At 30.3% G+C, this 15357-nt stretch overlaps 2 long non-coding RNA genes across 2 annotated transcripts in view; both read left to right on the top strand.

Annotated features, from left to right (window-relative positions):
* Positions 1–2370: 2370 nt before the first annotated feature.
* LOC128159924 (uncharacterized) lies at positions 2371–5300 on the top strand. The gene is made up of 2 exons (XR_008240210.1): positions 2371–2551; positions 3655–5300. It is a non-coding gene; the product is annotated as an uncharacterized LOC128159924 (long non-coding RNA).
* Positions 5301–14367: 9067 nt separating this feature from the next.
* The window catches only part of LOC128160184 (uncharacterized), a 6864-nt gene continuing 5874 nt past the window's right edge, over positions 14368–15357 (top strand). The window contains exon 1 of the long non-coding RNA XR_008240249.1: positions 14368–14638. This is a non-coding gene — a long non-coding RNA (uncharacterized LOC128160184). The remainder of the gene's footprint in view (positions 14639–15357) is intronic.

The following is a 15357-nucleotide window of genomic DNA, read 5'->3' as shown; positions in this document are numbered from 1 at the left end:
GTATTATGTGTAGAACCATTCTCTGATAGGAAATTCAATTTTGTTTAAATCATGTAATTGGAGTAACATTTTTACATAGAAATACCGGTTTATAGATAAAAATCTTAAAAACTTTTTCTCAAAAATCAATTGACCAGAAAGGCTTTAACTTAAGTGAAAGCACACTCAGATATGGTAGATGAAAGTCTGTTCAAATCCTGATCCTCGGAGTGAGGGTGATGAATTTTATATAAATAATATATTGGGAAAAAATATTATTTGTTTCTAAAAATGAATTGGCCAGAAAAGTTAAAAACTTTTTTGAAGCGTGAATCTCAGGATGTATAGATTTAAATTTGTTCAAATCATGATCTCTGAGGGAAAGGCGTGGGCCATTATGGAGGGAGTATAAATTTACAATGGGAAAAGAAACTGTTCTCAAAAATAAGAGTGCAGTAATATATTGTATAACTTTTATGCACGCTTCCTGGCATATTGTTGATTCTCAACTGTTTAGACTATGACCTCTGGAAAGTTATTGGGACCCATAAGGATTCAAAGTCTGATCTTTTTGAGAACTGCAATTATTAATATGTGAATATAGCAATGCAATCACTATGATACAAAAGGGCATACTGCATAACATAAAAATGTCTATAGAAAAAATTGACATTCTTTTTATACAGGATTTATTCTCCTTACTTGCCCAGATATGTTGTGTTAATTGCAACTTCTCGTGCCTTTTCGGCAAAGGTCAGACAAAAATCACTCCGAATGCATTACGTAGGCGTTCATGACAAACCCCCTTTTTTTAAAAACCCAAAACAAAACAAAACTTGATATCATCAAGAGAACAAATTTTAGAATCTGTTTAGGTGTGAGCTACACTTCATGAAAATAAAAATTTTCCCAAAAATATGACAAAGTAATGGCATACAAGACTGTCTAGTCGATACTTGTTAAGATGTAAAATTTTTGTATAAATTTCAAACATACAACAATGTTAATACATTTATGTACATTTGAAGTTTTTCAGAGCACTACCTGAAAGCTTCGAGAACTTGTAATTGATTTTGATTGACTTAATGACTAAAAAAAACTTATATTATTATGGATAATGTTGGTCAGGTGAGCGATGTGGCCCATAAGCCTCTTATTTACATTTTTTGCGGTCTGATTTTGTTGAAGCTGGTATATAATGACCTAGGGCATTTTATGATTTTAAATTAAAATTCTAGATGCTAACTTTTTGTTCTAAGCCGGGATAAAGTATTCGTGATTGAGTGGAAGCATTATTTTTGGGGGATGGGCCAAGTTTATGAGATGTAATAAACAAGGATGGTAAATATTTTTATTATACTTTCACTTTAAATACTGAAATCTGATTGGTTTAGACACAGTTGGTAATCCGTTCTATTACCCTCAACGTAAGCAACGCACTTGGCAAGAGGTAACACAACGAATTGCTGCATGCGCGTATATTATGCGCGTACGGTTCGTCGTAGAATTCACTTCATTTTCATATGAAAGCAGTAAAATTGTCTTTAAAATTAAGACATTCAGTATAATAAAATAAATAGTGCCTGTTTGGGAGGGTAACTGTTGAAATTGAAACCCCTCGAAAACTATTGTCAACCTCCGCTTCGCGTCAGTTGAAAATGGTTGTCTCGGGGTGTCAATTTCAACAGTTCCCCTCCCAAACAGGCACTATTCATATAGTTGTTCCAGGTGCATTAATTTTGCTTTTATTCTAATTGTATTAGATGGCTATAATATCGAATGTGCGAGAATAGTGTGTTGTATAAAAATGAGAATTTCTGATACATGGTTGATATAAATTTTATTTTCCTATCTTTTAGTGGATGCATGAATTAAGACCGGAGGACAAACACCCTGATGCTACTTTTATTGTTAAAATAACAAAAATTCCAAGGGAAATGTGGAAAATAAAACAAGTTTCTTTATAAATAATTTACAGTTCATACTTGTTTATAAAATTTTTGGATAAGAGATGTATCTTTCCATGTTATTTTCCCATGTATGAATGTGTTCAAGCATATATGTAAAACAAAATTTGATGTATAATTGATCAAAGTTTGATAATTAGTCATAATATTTTTCATGATCCTGGAATGAAGCCTTAAGGATATGTGAACCTGACAAAAACAAGTTCATTGCGCAACGCGAACTGTCGTCTGGCGACAAGCAATCGTATTTCACATCGACGGTTTATTTGCTTAATTTAAGGTTTAAAACAGTGATATCAAATGTGTAAGTTTATGAATTTGCATAAAATATAATTTATATCAACATTTACATCAAAATGTTTTACTTTTTTAATCATTTACAAACTTAAAGTTTACGACATACTTGCGCCGATTTCCGGTAATTTCCCAAATCTCGATGTAAACAACAAATCAGAATGACCAAAACTGATGGATATTATTAGTGTATGACGAATATTGCGAACACAAACTGATGTCGGGTGTCATAAAAAGGGAATGGGAAAAAGGACGAGACCATACACCAGTTCCCTGTGATCTAAACCTGCCATTTGCAAGCAGTAAGTATGGTAGGTGTCTTATCATGACATGTGCTATTGTATTATGTTAACGTTACAGATTATTATACTCGTATATTATCCACGTGAAAACAATATCGCCTAGCATATATGCAGAATAGCTACACAATAATCCTAATTTGTTCAAACATAAACATTATTCATTGTTAATTCAGTCAGTGTTTGTAATTTAAATAATCACAATTTTAGTTCGAATTTTCTTAAATGAAATTAACCATCTGATGATAAATGGTAAGGTTGACCGCATAGAGGGCCCTGAGTTTACTCTAGCATATGACAAGTTTATTTACCAACATTTACTCACAAAATATTTTTAGTCTAACACTTTCATGCACATTAGCTTGAACAGTATATTTGTAAGGAATAGGTTATATGTTTGTATTGATGATTTTTTTAGCACATACTGGCGTGCAACCAGTTCTCGCCGAGTACCATTTCTCGCCAGTACATTGTGACGTCATTTTTCGTCTATAATTTTATGTGTTGATAAAATGACGTCACAATGTACTGGCGAGAAATGGTACTCGGCGAGAACTGGTCGCACGCCAGTATAGTTCATAACATGAAGAATTAATCTATTATTCACTATCAATAACTGATAATGTTGATTCTCTGTACTGTGAAAACATTTGAACAGCTGACTGATATTCACCTTTATTGAACTGTAAAAATCAAAGTACAGTTGAAAGAAAAATTAGTATATCATGGTTTATCAGTTGATAGAATTGCTCACATCATATTTAGATTTCATGTGCTGGGTTCATTATTATTACAAATTCTTATTTTTTTCCCATTATTTTCAAATCATTAAAACGCAAGATTTCTAAATACACACAGTTATATAAGATATGAAATTGTCAAGTTAAGTAACATTAATTTAAATTTTCAAGATTAGAATAAAATGTTGACAAGTTTCACCTGATATCAAATTTTTATATAGAATAATCCATTTATATAAGGTTCTGTCTGTCTATGTTGCATACACTTTCATGATATGCCTATATGAATTTTATATATTTTTCTACATGTAGATTCTTCTTATATGTTATAAGTAATAGTACCAGTAATATCAGTTTTGTTTTTTTTTAATACAGACTTTTCAAACCTCCAAGAGATGAGAACATCACTGATATGTGTTAACGAGGTCATTCCTAATACAAGACACAATGCAGAAAAATATAAGACTAATGTAAAGAACTGAAACCATGAGTGATGAAGAGAAGAGCTGATAATCAGATTATTGTCTCTGTTATGTTCATCCTGATAAAGCCTTTCCCGATTGATGCCCTGGATCATTTATTTGGTGATTTAAGGATGACAATATTTATTTCAACATTTATGATATAATATTAAGACAATTAATAAGCAGCACAACATATCCTGAAATATGAAACTGGACCAAACCAGTGATAATCTACCATTTATGATTTATTACATTTACTTGGATTTGAAAACCATTTCTGAAACTCCAAAAGTCATGAATAATTTGGACATATAATGCATACAATTAAGAATTAGTATTGTAAAAGAATATATATTATGATAATGCATATGCTATAAGAAATACAATTGATAGATATCAATTAAAAAGGTGTTTATACTGACCAAGTGCAGTAATGAAGTTTGTAATGGCTATATACTGTTCATGTGGAGAAACTGGTTTTTAAAATATATGTCTTATGTTTATAATTATGTTTAATTTGATGATTGCATAGTATATCAAATCATCATTTCTGTCTATTAGTGTCTGTCTGTCCATCCATTTATCTGTATGAAGTCTGTTTTATTTTATAACCCTGATGAGGTTACTGATGTAGATCAAGTTGAGATCATCATTATGACACTTATATACAACAAGCCTCACAGAAAATATCAGTCCTCTTAAATTACAGAGTTTTTGAATGAGTTATGAATGTATGGTTGAGTAAAATTTTTATTTTAAATATTTTTTGAAATGATTTTTGTGAATAAGAATATTTTTGTTATAACTTATCCTTATCTATTTTTTTATCATTTTTGCATGAAAAAAATATACATATCCTAGTTAGGCCACACCAATATAATTTCTTGCTTGTCGGACATTAAGTGGAAAAGGGTACAAGCGGGCTAGCGATAAAATAATAAGATTATTATTTTTTGTAGCCAAAATTTTGAGGCGGTCCATAATGATATGATTTGTAAAGTTTTATTTAAACACGAGCATGCAGGATCCGATAAAAAAGAAATTTAATGGTGTGGCTTTCCACATTTTCTATATTTTAGTTCAAATTGAGGCTGAACCATTGTAATATATTACCCTGCATAATCATTCTGATAAAGTCTCAATCATACATTATAAATAGCATCAAGACCAATATGGGGACCAAGGAAGGGTTCAAAGTTCAAAGGAATCATAGGATTGCATACAATCATGTATATACATAAGGACAAATCATAAATAATTTCAGAATCTGCAGTGTTGTTTAGTCCAATCAGATAATTATGATTTAAAGAATTATCATGATTAAGTATCAAATTTCATTTTATACCTGTAATCATTTCAAAGATTCTCCTATTTTCCGACACCCATTTTAATGCAATACTTTACAAATCAGACAAAACTTTTAAAGATTGATAGAGGAAATTCAAATTAATTACAATCAGTATATGATTTTTATGAAACCTGTGATTTATTTGGTTTGATTGTATTTTAAATCTTTCAACAAAGGCTTAATAAAGATTGTGTGTATTAAAGTTTTCATGCATGTTTTTCTTTTTTGTGTACAGAGACTAGAGTTTCTTGTACAGAGACTAGAGTTTCTTGGTTATATCAGATGCACAACTATGACACTCTGTTAATTACCATTAAAATAAACTCTTTAGGAAGTGAAAAAATTGTTAAATTAAAGAATCATTTTCTCTTTATATGATTGGTTTTTAGAAATACTACCATTTATGGCAGTGTTGACTTTCATGAAGCGCGCAGTGATTTTTTGCAAAAGTCAGATCAGAGGAAATTCGGATTTTCAGCCTTTTTAATTCAATTAGTTGTAGCATTTACAACACAACTCCTTTAATTTTGTTCGACAAGAACTTATACAGGTACACAGTATAACTAGTTGAAAGAAATCGCCATTTAAAACTGAATTGTACGTCTTTTTTTAACAGCATGTAGGGTTTGTAGCATTTATTTCAATAGAGGTCAGAGGAAATTCAGACGTTATTATCTTTTTTTCTAATTCACGAACATGCCAATTATTGATTACTAATTTTTTGCTATTTATCATTTCTTCAAAATTACATAAAAAAAATAAGAGTGTAATTATAGGAAATTGTATTTTTTGCAATTTTTCTAGCTCGGGTCACGTCAAAAAATGTCACTTTTTTAGTGGTCAGAGGAAATTCAAACTAAAATAGCGGATTAAATAAAAGGAATTCTTATAATCCATTTTCAGATAAATAGAGTATTTTATTAACCTTTTTAATATTTTGGTGAGAAAAGTTTTCTAGTTAATTGTTAATATGTCTTTTATGACATTTTAAATTTGCATTTAAGGTTTTTTGTCTCGTTCTAATTTTTTGAACATGGGTAAGTTTGAAGGTCGTTGCCATGGAAACGAACTCACGAACATATGCTTAAAATGTCTTTTTTGACAAAAACAAATGGATTAGAGTCTGTTTAAACAATTTTTTCAATTATTCAATTAGTTTCATGTCAGGTTCACATGTCCTTAATGTTTAAATAAAAATTAAATGACTTTTGATCAAGTTCATTAAACTCTATTAACCAAGCTGCGTAACAGTGTTTCTTAAAAAATTATAAAGTAATTCAACTTATTTTTGAAGACATGAAATTGTGCTTGGATAATTGTGTACTTGCTATTTTATGCTTGGCTTTCTGTTATATGTGCTTATATCTGTGTTCTGTCAAGCTTTTATGCAATAAAAAGGAAACAAAAATAGTTTCTAAAATCTTTAAAAGAGCGATTAGGGTCAGATCCCAGATGTTTGCTGACCACATAGCTTCAATAGAATTTGATTTGATTCCTCTTACTCGTGTTTTTCAATATGTCAAACAAAACAGTTTTAAAATGGTTAAAAACTGATTAATGCTCAATTATACAATGATGGAGCATATAATGTTTTGTTATGTGGTGATTACGAACAGTGTCCAAGATCAAAAATCAAAAGGAAAAAATACAAAGGAGGAGCAAAGCAAACACAGGCCTATTTCAATAAAGGTTGCAAAGTGATTATTCTAATGAAATACCTTTCCAACCACTACTGAAATATTTTTTTTTCAATTGTGGTTTTATTCTAATGGTGGTTGCAACAGTTGTATTATGAATATATTTTGTTTTTCTGGGAGTTTCGTCCTTTCCAAACTTAAAATGTTGATTATCATTTGAATATAATATCGAACATTTTGCCAGCGCAACACCATTACCAGAACATTCCAATTTTATTACTTTTCTGTGAAGTTTGGCAATTTTGAATTTACAAGTTTGTTGTTGATGAAAACAAATGTATAAATGTGCATACCGGTATTTGCAGGAAATGTTAGTGCAATGAATTTTTCGGGAGTTAAGCATCTTTATACATTAAATTATTTTGTGTATTTAGTGCAAATATTGCCATTCACTATGTGAAGCAATTTCAAGAATTGAAGGAGCGTGGGATATGTGGTCTTACTATTTCTTTCATCGCATCAACCAATCTTCAAGATAGAATACATAATGGTAGTTTAAATAAACTTTGTGACCTCGACATTTCTTATGACAACGACACCAGATCTTCATTTCTGTGCTAAAACTTCAAAATGTATGTACAAAATTAATCTTTTTAATTATTATTGCATGCAGACCTTTTCTATGGCATTGATGTTTACACTTTTAATGTTACATCGGTTCAACTCTTTGAAAATTTAGATTAAAACAAACATCATGCTTAAAAATTATTTATTTTTGCAAGCAATTAAACTTTGTCATTTTACAAAGCTTAACCTTCCTGATGACCTTAATTTATTTAGCCCTAATGTGCATTTACAAATGTGCCTTAGTCAAAAAGAAACTGCATAAACATAGGGAAACAAACGAACAAAAAGTCACTTTTATATTAACCAGAGTAAAAATACATATGGTTTCCATATACTATTATCAAATTTAATTGAAGGCGTTCCTGTCTTCTCGATTATTTATACAAAATTCAAATCAAATAATTGTTTCTTTTTAAAACCAAAGCTCTAATACTCAGATTCCACCATACATTGTTAAAATTGTGTTTGTATTGTATGGATATGTAAGGAATTAACGTTTCGAATAAAATAATATTTATTTGTTGGTTTCAATCTTAAGAATCAAGTTGTAGTCAATAATTGCGCTAATGCTTACAATAGCTAGTTAAATCTGCAGTGCTTTTAATAAAAGTTTCTCAAAGCCTACCTTGGATATTTCATTAAAAGATAAAGAATAAAAGGACCAAGATACCACATCAACCGTTAAACAATGAAAATGACTGCAGACTGATTACACAACATTTATGACTGCCGCCATGACTCGTTGTAACAACATTCAACAAGTGTAGGATCAAGTCTCCAAGACGTACACGGTCGGTGGAAAGTAGCAAAGAAATAATCAAATTACCCATACGTACTTCATCGGAACACCTAGTCACAGTATACAGCAACGTGTTTAAGAACTGAGTGGTTTAGGGGCACAGCTCAAATTCCTGTTCCACAAAACTCTAACAGAAGACCGACTTTTCATCCACAGACTGAAAATGGCTCGAAAATGACAGGGTGTCAGTATACATATACCACACATGTTCTTACCGACTGGCCTGACAATGCATTGTTTCTGTTTGTCACTTGCGAGTTACTGGTTAGTCGAAAATTGAAACATCTAATTGGCAAAACAATTCTATCAATTCCAATTCTGTTGATGTTATTTCATAACCATGATTACAGACACTCATAGTAGGTTAGCTTATTTGATTGGTGAGGGTGAAAATTATGTCCGAAAATCATGCAATATTATTTTTAACACACCAAACTGCAGAACAATTTTCACTTTTTTGTATTTTTTTTTGTAGAAACTTATAGGTGGGATGAGTTTTTTTTAAAGAAATTTAATATTAAAAAATTCTCAGCCGTGCTATTCTACCTACAAATATTATACAGTACATAATCTAAGATTCCCTCTACGATTTTTTGTCTGATAGCGCTAAAAGGGACATCTAACACGAGACTGTTCCATAAATATTGCTACAAGAAACTGTATCGGGATATTATATTATTGAAAACGAATGAAATTCTTATTCCACAGTAAAAATGTATTGTCCAAACGAATAGTAAATATAAAAAAATACATGTTTTGCAAATTTAATTGAACTATGTTAGGAAATGGGGGAATATGCTTAGCAGCCATTTTTCATTATGCTATAGACTTTCCTTGTCTGAAGAAAACATAACGCATAGCTTTAATTACCACAGGTTTTAACAATGAGTACAAAATGCTAGAAATTGATTACAGATTTTTAAAAAAATATTTCCTCATTAACTTCATTACATATTGAAAGAAAGTATTCATGTATGCACAAGGGAAACAAGGCCGAAATCACCTGAACATTTACATACACGTTAAGCTCAGAAACAAAATTTTGTTTTTAAAAAGATAAAATGTACACAATGCATATAACACTAATAATAAACTACAAAGTGGTTTATGAATAAACCTGCAAATATGTTTAAACCCAGTGTATATGAAGTTAAGCAAATTAAAATATATTCCTTATAAGTTAATTTTCTATTCAAAAAATAATATTTAAAACAAATTTTCTTCATTAATAACAAAAAATGTTAAAAATTTAAGGTAGCATGACGCAGATTAAAATTATTTTTTGGGCGATTGTGATGTCACTAAAGTTCATTCAAGTGAACCTTTCTATTAACGCAATGAAATGAAATTGGTTATGTTTCAACAAAAACGTTCCTATGAAAAGTTCAACAGTTTGAGAAATTAAAATTAAAATAAGCATTTACAACTAAAGTTGGTTTGAAGTAAACGGCTAAAGTGAAATCTTGAATTGGTTATTAGAAAACTTCATCCTCTGATCATTTCTCATTTTGTAGAATAATTTATGCAATAAATAGAATTTAGTTAAATTCAAATAACTGTTTTTATCCATGTCACCATGGTTTCTTATATATACATTTTATAAAGTTTCAATGTAAGAAGCAAATTTTAAAGTTCAACTTTACCTTACTGGGGTACAAAAATAGAGATGCATTGGAAGTGGAATACATCAAAATTTATAGATTTCAGTAATTTTTATCATTATGGACAAGAATGAAAAAAACAATACTTGAATGTGCATTTATACCACTTCCTTTTTTGCATTGTTTTTCACTTTATAAAACTACTTGTGTAAGATGTAAGTCAGTGGTCTGAACCATTCTAGCTTAGGTGAACAATGTGACCCATTGGCCTCTTGTTTTAGGCTTCCTGTGAAATATAATGAAAACATTTCATGGCTTGAGGGCAACATAACATAAACTTTGTCCCACGTGACAAGAAACAAAAGACATATAGCAACATAACAATCAGTGTTTTTCTTTCACAAAGGGACAAATATTCTTGCATTGTAGCCTAAGATCATATAATTAATAAAATTGTTCTCATCAGTTAAATTTCAAGTTTTTAGCTCAGCTAAGCCAAAGGCTAAAGTTAGTCTCTTATAAAAATGTGTTAGTTGTCTGTGGTTGTAAATCTTTCAAATTTTCATTTCCTCCAGAACCATAAGGTCAGTTTAAACCTATCTTGCTACGAAGCATATTCGAGGGAAGGGCTTTCAAGTTTGTTCAAATGACGGGACATGTTATCTTTTGAAGGGAGATAATAATTAGAAAAGAATGTAAAAAGGGTGTTACATTTTAAAATCTTCTTAAAATTGTCCAGAAAAAATTAGCCAACTTCATCCATACTTTACTCAAAGCATCCTTAGGGGAAGGACTTTCAATTTTTATTTATTTTTTTTTTTATTTTTTTTTTTTTTACGGGGGGGGGGGTGTTCAAATGGAGGACCAGATTTTCTTTTAAAAAGAAATATTTCGGAAGGAGTGGACATTGCATTAAGTTGAGTTTCCAAATTTCCCAAAGACTTTCTCATTAATCTTACATTACGCCCATCATAAAAGAAACATCATATTAATATAATACATGTATACATTTTTCTGGCTGATTAATTATGCCATTTTTTTCACTTCGACCTTCCGGGTGACCTTGGCTTAGTTTTTTTCTTTATTTTGAATTTGTTTTAGTCTAGACGAACCTTTTATTCAATGATACAAACTATCAATTGTTTATTCACTCCCTAGAGCATATTATACCGTTATCTTACACATACATGAAGATAACTTTTGGTATTATACATATAAACATGTTAAATGAATATGATTACTTAATATCAAAATGAAAATCATATCTTATCATCTAATAAACTAATCTAACATCCTTCTAAAACTCATTACATGCACTATGATAATAGATTCACAAACTAGGTTAAAAGTTATTTATTGAAACATTATAAAAATAGCAACATGTACTCTGCCTATGTAAGCCCTTTCCTGAAACATGAATTCTGCTTCAATGATGTTTGTATAATAAGATTTCATATTCTTATACCTCTGAGTCAAACGCATTCATGGCATAATAGCTTAAAATATTTTTTTTTTACCATTAGTTATATCTAATATATATATATATATATATATATATATATATATATATATATATATATATATATATATATATATATATATATAATATGAGTATTCAGGCATTCTCCGAAACCTAATTTGATAGTGTTACTTAATTATTGAAAGGGTTACTTATATATCACTCTGTGTTTTCTCAAGTTGTAGTAGCAGTACAAGAGAGAAATATTAAATTTCTGTAATTTCTGTAAGAATACATGTATATCGTTCATGAAGTTAATATGGAATTTAGATGCCTCTATGATCTACATTTGTATGGAATCTTTTGGATTTAACCACTGGAACTGAAATTAATCAGATTAAAATCCGATCCCTTAATCTGCTCTAGTAGGTCACTACAATTGTAAAGTATGAAATACACGTATACATCGTAATTGTACGGTTTGTTAAAAGATGTCTTAACTAGATTGATCTAGAAAGTTGATAATATATGGTTGTGAGATTTTGTTTTGGTTTTAAATCTCTATTTAATTGGCTAAAATAATAAGATTATATCTTATAAAGAATGCTGCTTTTGTCATAAAAAATATCAACAGTCTACGTTTTCTTTCATTTATAAAGAGACTTCTACAACTTAACAGAACTTGATTTGACAACCCCTAATTACATGTAGCATTGGCTGAGGTGAGGTTTTTTTTGACAAATTGTTGGCAATTAAAAAATAATCTTTTTAAACACCATGCGACAAAAAAGTTAAATCTTGCGTTGAAGCATCATCAAGAAGTGTAAATTCAAGTTTGTTTGAATCATGACTCAAGGGTGTGGTGTTGGGACAAGATTAGGATACAATTTTAATACGATAGAGAATTTCTTTTCTTTTCTTTTTTAATGTTGAACTTCCTAATATATGTAACAATCATTCGTCCAGAAAAGTTAAAAGATGTGTACAAACATCCTAAGGCAGGTTATTTTCAAGCTTGTTCTAAACGTGAGCCCTAAGGGTGGGTGGAGCCAACCTTTGAATTTGACTTTTTAATAGGAATAAATAGAAAAAATTCTTCCCCGATATCATTAGGCAAAACAAAATAACCTAGGTCGTTTTTAACGAAATATTTTTTTTAACTTTGTATAAAAGTAGTTTCCTGTCAGAGGAATAAATTTTGAAGTCAAATGTATATTGACGGACTGTTTGTATGTATTGTAATCAAGTCAGTCAAGTTAATTCTTTTGACATTCACAGGATGAATCTTTGCATTTCAGTCAATTGAAAGGTGACTGAAAGGTAACTGCAATGTGACTGAATGGCATAGCTGTGCCATTCAGTCACCTTTCCAGACCATTTAGTAAACATTCAGTTGACTGAATGGCAGAGCTTCATCCTGTGATTAATTTCATTTCTTTAAATTACTTAGTTTTATATTTGTGTATCTGGCATGCAACCCTAAAAACACACATCAGCTAGCTATTGCATGCAATTGGCAATTTTTTTCCATTTAGAAATGAAAATAGGAATAAACAATGGACCTAAACCTCAGTGATCTATGCTTCAAAATTGTCAACAGAAGTATTGTGAAATTTAAATCTACCCATGAAATTCATAATTGTGTTGTAGCCTTGTCATATATACATATCAATAACCCGCTTTTCAATGGCTATCTTTCAATGTAAGTTTATTGATTTTTTTAGTGATTTGATATTCCGTTATCCAGGTAGAATGTATACACAGTATATTTAAATACCCCTTTTCATTTTATCTATCATGAGTTTACAACTCTGTTTCAGGCCTGAACGAATAGTGTAGTAAATGAAGGAGAACGATAATATAGACTACATCAAAGGGACACCGGGATGTTCCCATCAGTGCTAACACATTTGAATTTACATCATATGACAGTTCTTCTACTGTTTAAAGTTAAGGTAAACTTTAGAATTAGGGCTACAATGTTTGAAATGACGTAATTTTTGTATCAATTATATTTTTAATCAAAATGGACCAATATCTTCCGTTAAAAGTTGTAAACATATATATGGGAGGAAAATTGCTTGTCATAAACTTTGACTAGGATCATAATAGCTAACAATATTAAGGCCTGGTTTGGGTTGAAATTATCTTTGCAGGTAATTTCTGTTTTCTATGTAACCAAAAGCGGGTTCTCCGTGATCCCATTTAAAAATCAAACAATTGTTGAAACAAACCAGAATTTTTTTTAGAACACAAAATCTAGAAAGAAAACATGAAGTGGACAATTCAGATTTGAAAACAACATTGAGGAATGAGAATAAGATTAAAAAATTGGCCTATAGCTTGAAAATGTTCAACAGAAATGTATTGAAATTAAAATCTACCTCTGAAATTGATAAGAGATTTTAGGTGTAATATATTATTAAGCCTTTTCATACATATCACAAACCCTCCTTTCACAAGGCTACTTCAGTATGAAATGTAAATATATTGATTTTTTACGATTTGAAGTTCCCAAGTAGAATTTTTAGCCATTTCATACATTTCACAAACACCCCTTTCACAGAGTAGCTTTCATTATGCAATGTAGGTATATTGATTATCTAACGATTTGATGTTCCCATGTAGAATGTGTACACAGTGTATTTAAATACCCATTTTCATTTTATCTATCATGAGTTTACAACTTTGTTTCAGGCCTGAACACATAGTTTAGTCAATGAAGGAGAACGAGAAAACAGACTACAGAGATGCTTCACCTCTCTATCAAATGGATTCTGAGAAGTCCCCATCAGAAGCTTTACATCATTGGCAAGTTCTTCTACTGTTTAAAGTTAACGTAAACTTTAGAATTAAAAAAAAGAGTCAAAGGTTCGAAAGGACGGATGTCAAACTTTTTATATCAGTCATATTTTATATCAAAATAGGTCAGAATATATTTCAATGAAAGTTGTAAACATTTTTATATGTCATCAGTTTTGACTAGGAACATAAAAGATAACTATAAACGGATCTGGTTTGGTCGGAAATTTTCTTTCACAGTTTAAACTGAATTTTAATTTATTTTAGAAAACAAAATTTAGGAAGAAAACATTTTCGTTCTAGAAGATTCTAATACATTCATTAAAACTGTTTTTTTTTTTTTTAGAAAGAATGCTACAAAACGACAGCACATAAAAAGAAGAACATTTTTGGGATATTTTCTTAAGGATAAATGCCGCCTATATTGGCAGATGTCAGGTCAAACATGTTGGCCTTCATCTCTCTTATTGACCGCCTGGACAAGCATTTTCTTCTCTGTGCCCCGGAATCGGTAAAGAGAATAATCTTTGTGAGAGGGCTTCCTCATTTGCCGCCTTGGATCTTTAAAGAAAGAATGATATATTCAATAGAGAAATGATGATTGGAATTTAAATCCTTTCAGGTACAGTCACAACTTTTTATTTTACAAAATACAAAGGAACTGTGATATTGTGACCAAAAATTTTATTTATTGGCTTACCTGCTATATAAAGTTAAATGGCAGTATTTTCTAGCTTCTATCTTGTAAACAGCTATGCTAACATCAATTACCCATTTTTATATATTTTTTTCAGCAAAGAGGGGGTGTTAATTCTTTCCACTGATGGTTATAATAATACATGTATATTGTTTAAGAAATTTAATAGATATAAATGTTAAAAAATTAAGACATAGAGTTCAAAATTTATAGTTCTGAATTATTACCAACTTATATCTTGCATAACACAATCCGGAATTCACTGTACGATCTATGGTATCATAGCGCATGCGCACACAAGGGCTGTATAACAGGAACACTTATAGAGGCTGCTCTATATTTTTTGTTGCCAATACTAGTATCTTTATAGATTTAAAAGGTAGTTGGGTTATTGAAAACAGGGTTTTTATTCCAATGGTTAGCGCATTGTCCAAAAGTATATATAAATTGCATATTTAATTAATTTGTGTTAGAAATTATGCCGGCCATCTTGCAGCAATATTATAGAATTGCATTATATAAAAGAATAACGCATATATAGGTAAACAAAATATATGTACCAGGAAGAAGATGGCGTTCGTCACTTGAACATAAACATAAACAAGAGGCCCAGGGGCCACATCGCTCACCTGAGCAACAATTGC

The sequence above is a fragment of the Crassostrea angulata genome, chromosome 8 (assembly GCF_025612915.1).
Source record: "Crassostrea angulata isolate pt1a10 chromosome 8, ASM2561291v2, whole genome shotgun sequence".
NCBI lineage: Eukaryota > Metazoa > Mollusca > Bivalvia > Ostreida > Ostreidae > Magallana > Magallana angulata.
The sequence above is the reverse complement of the archived record's forward strand: the minus strand, read 5'-3'. Positions and strand labels throughout refer to the sequence as shown.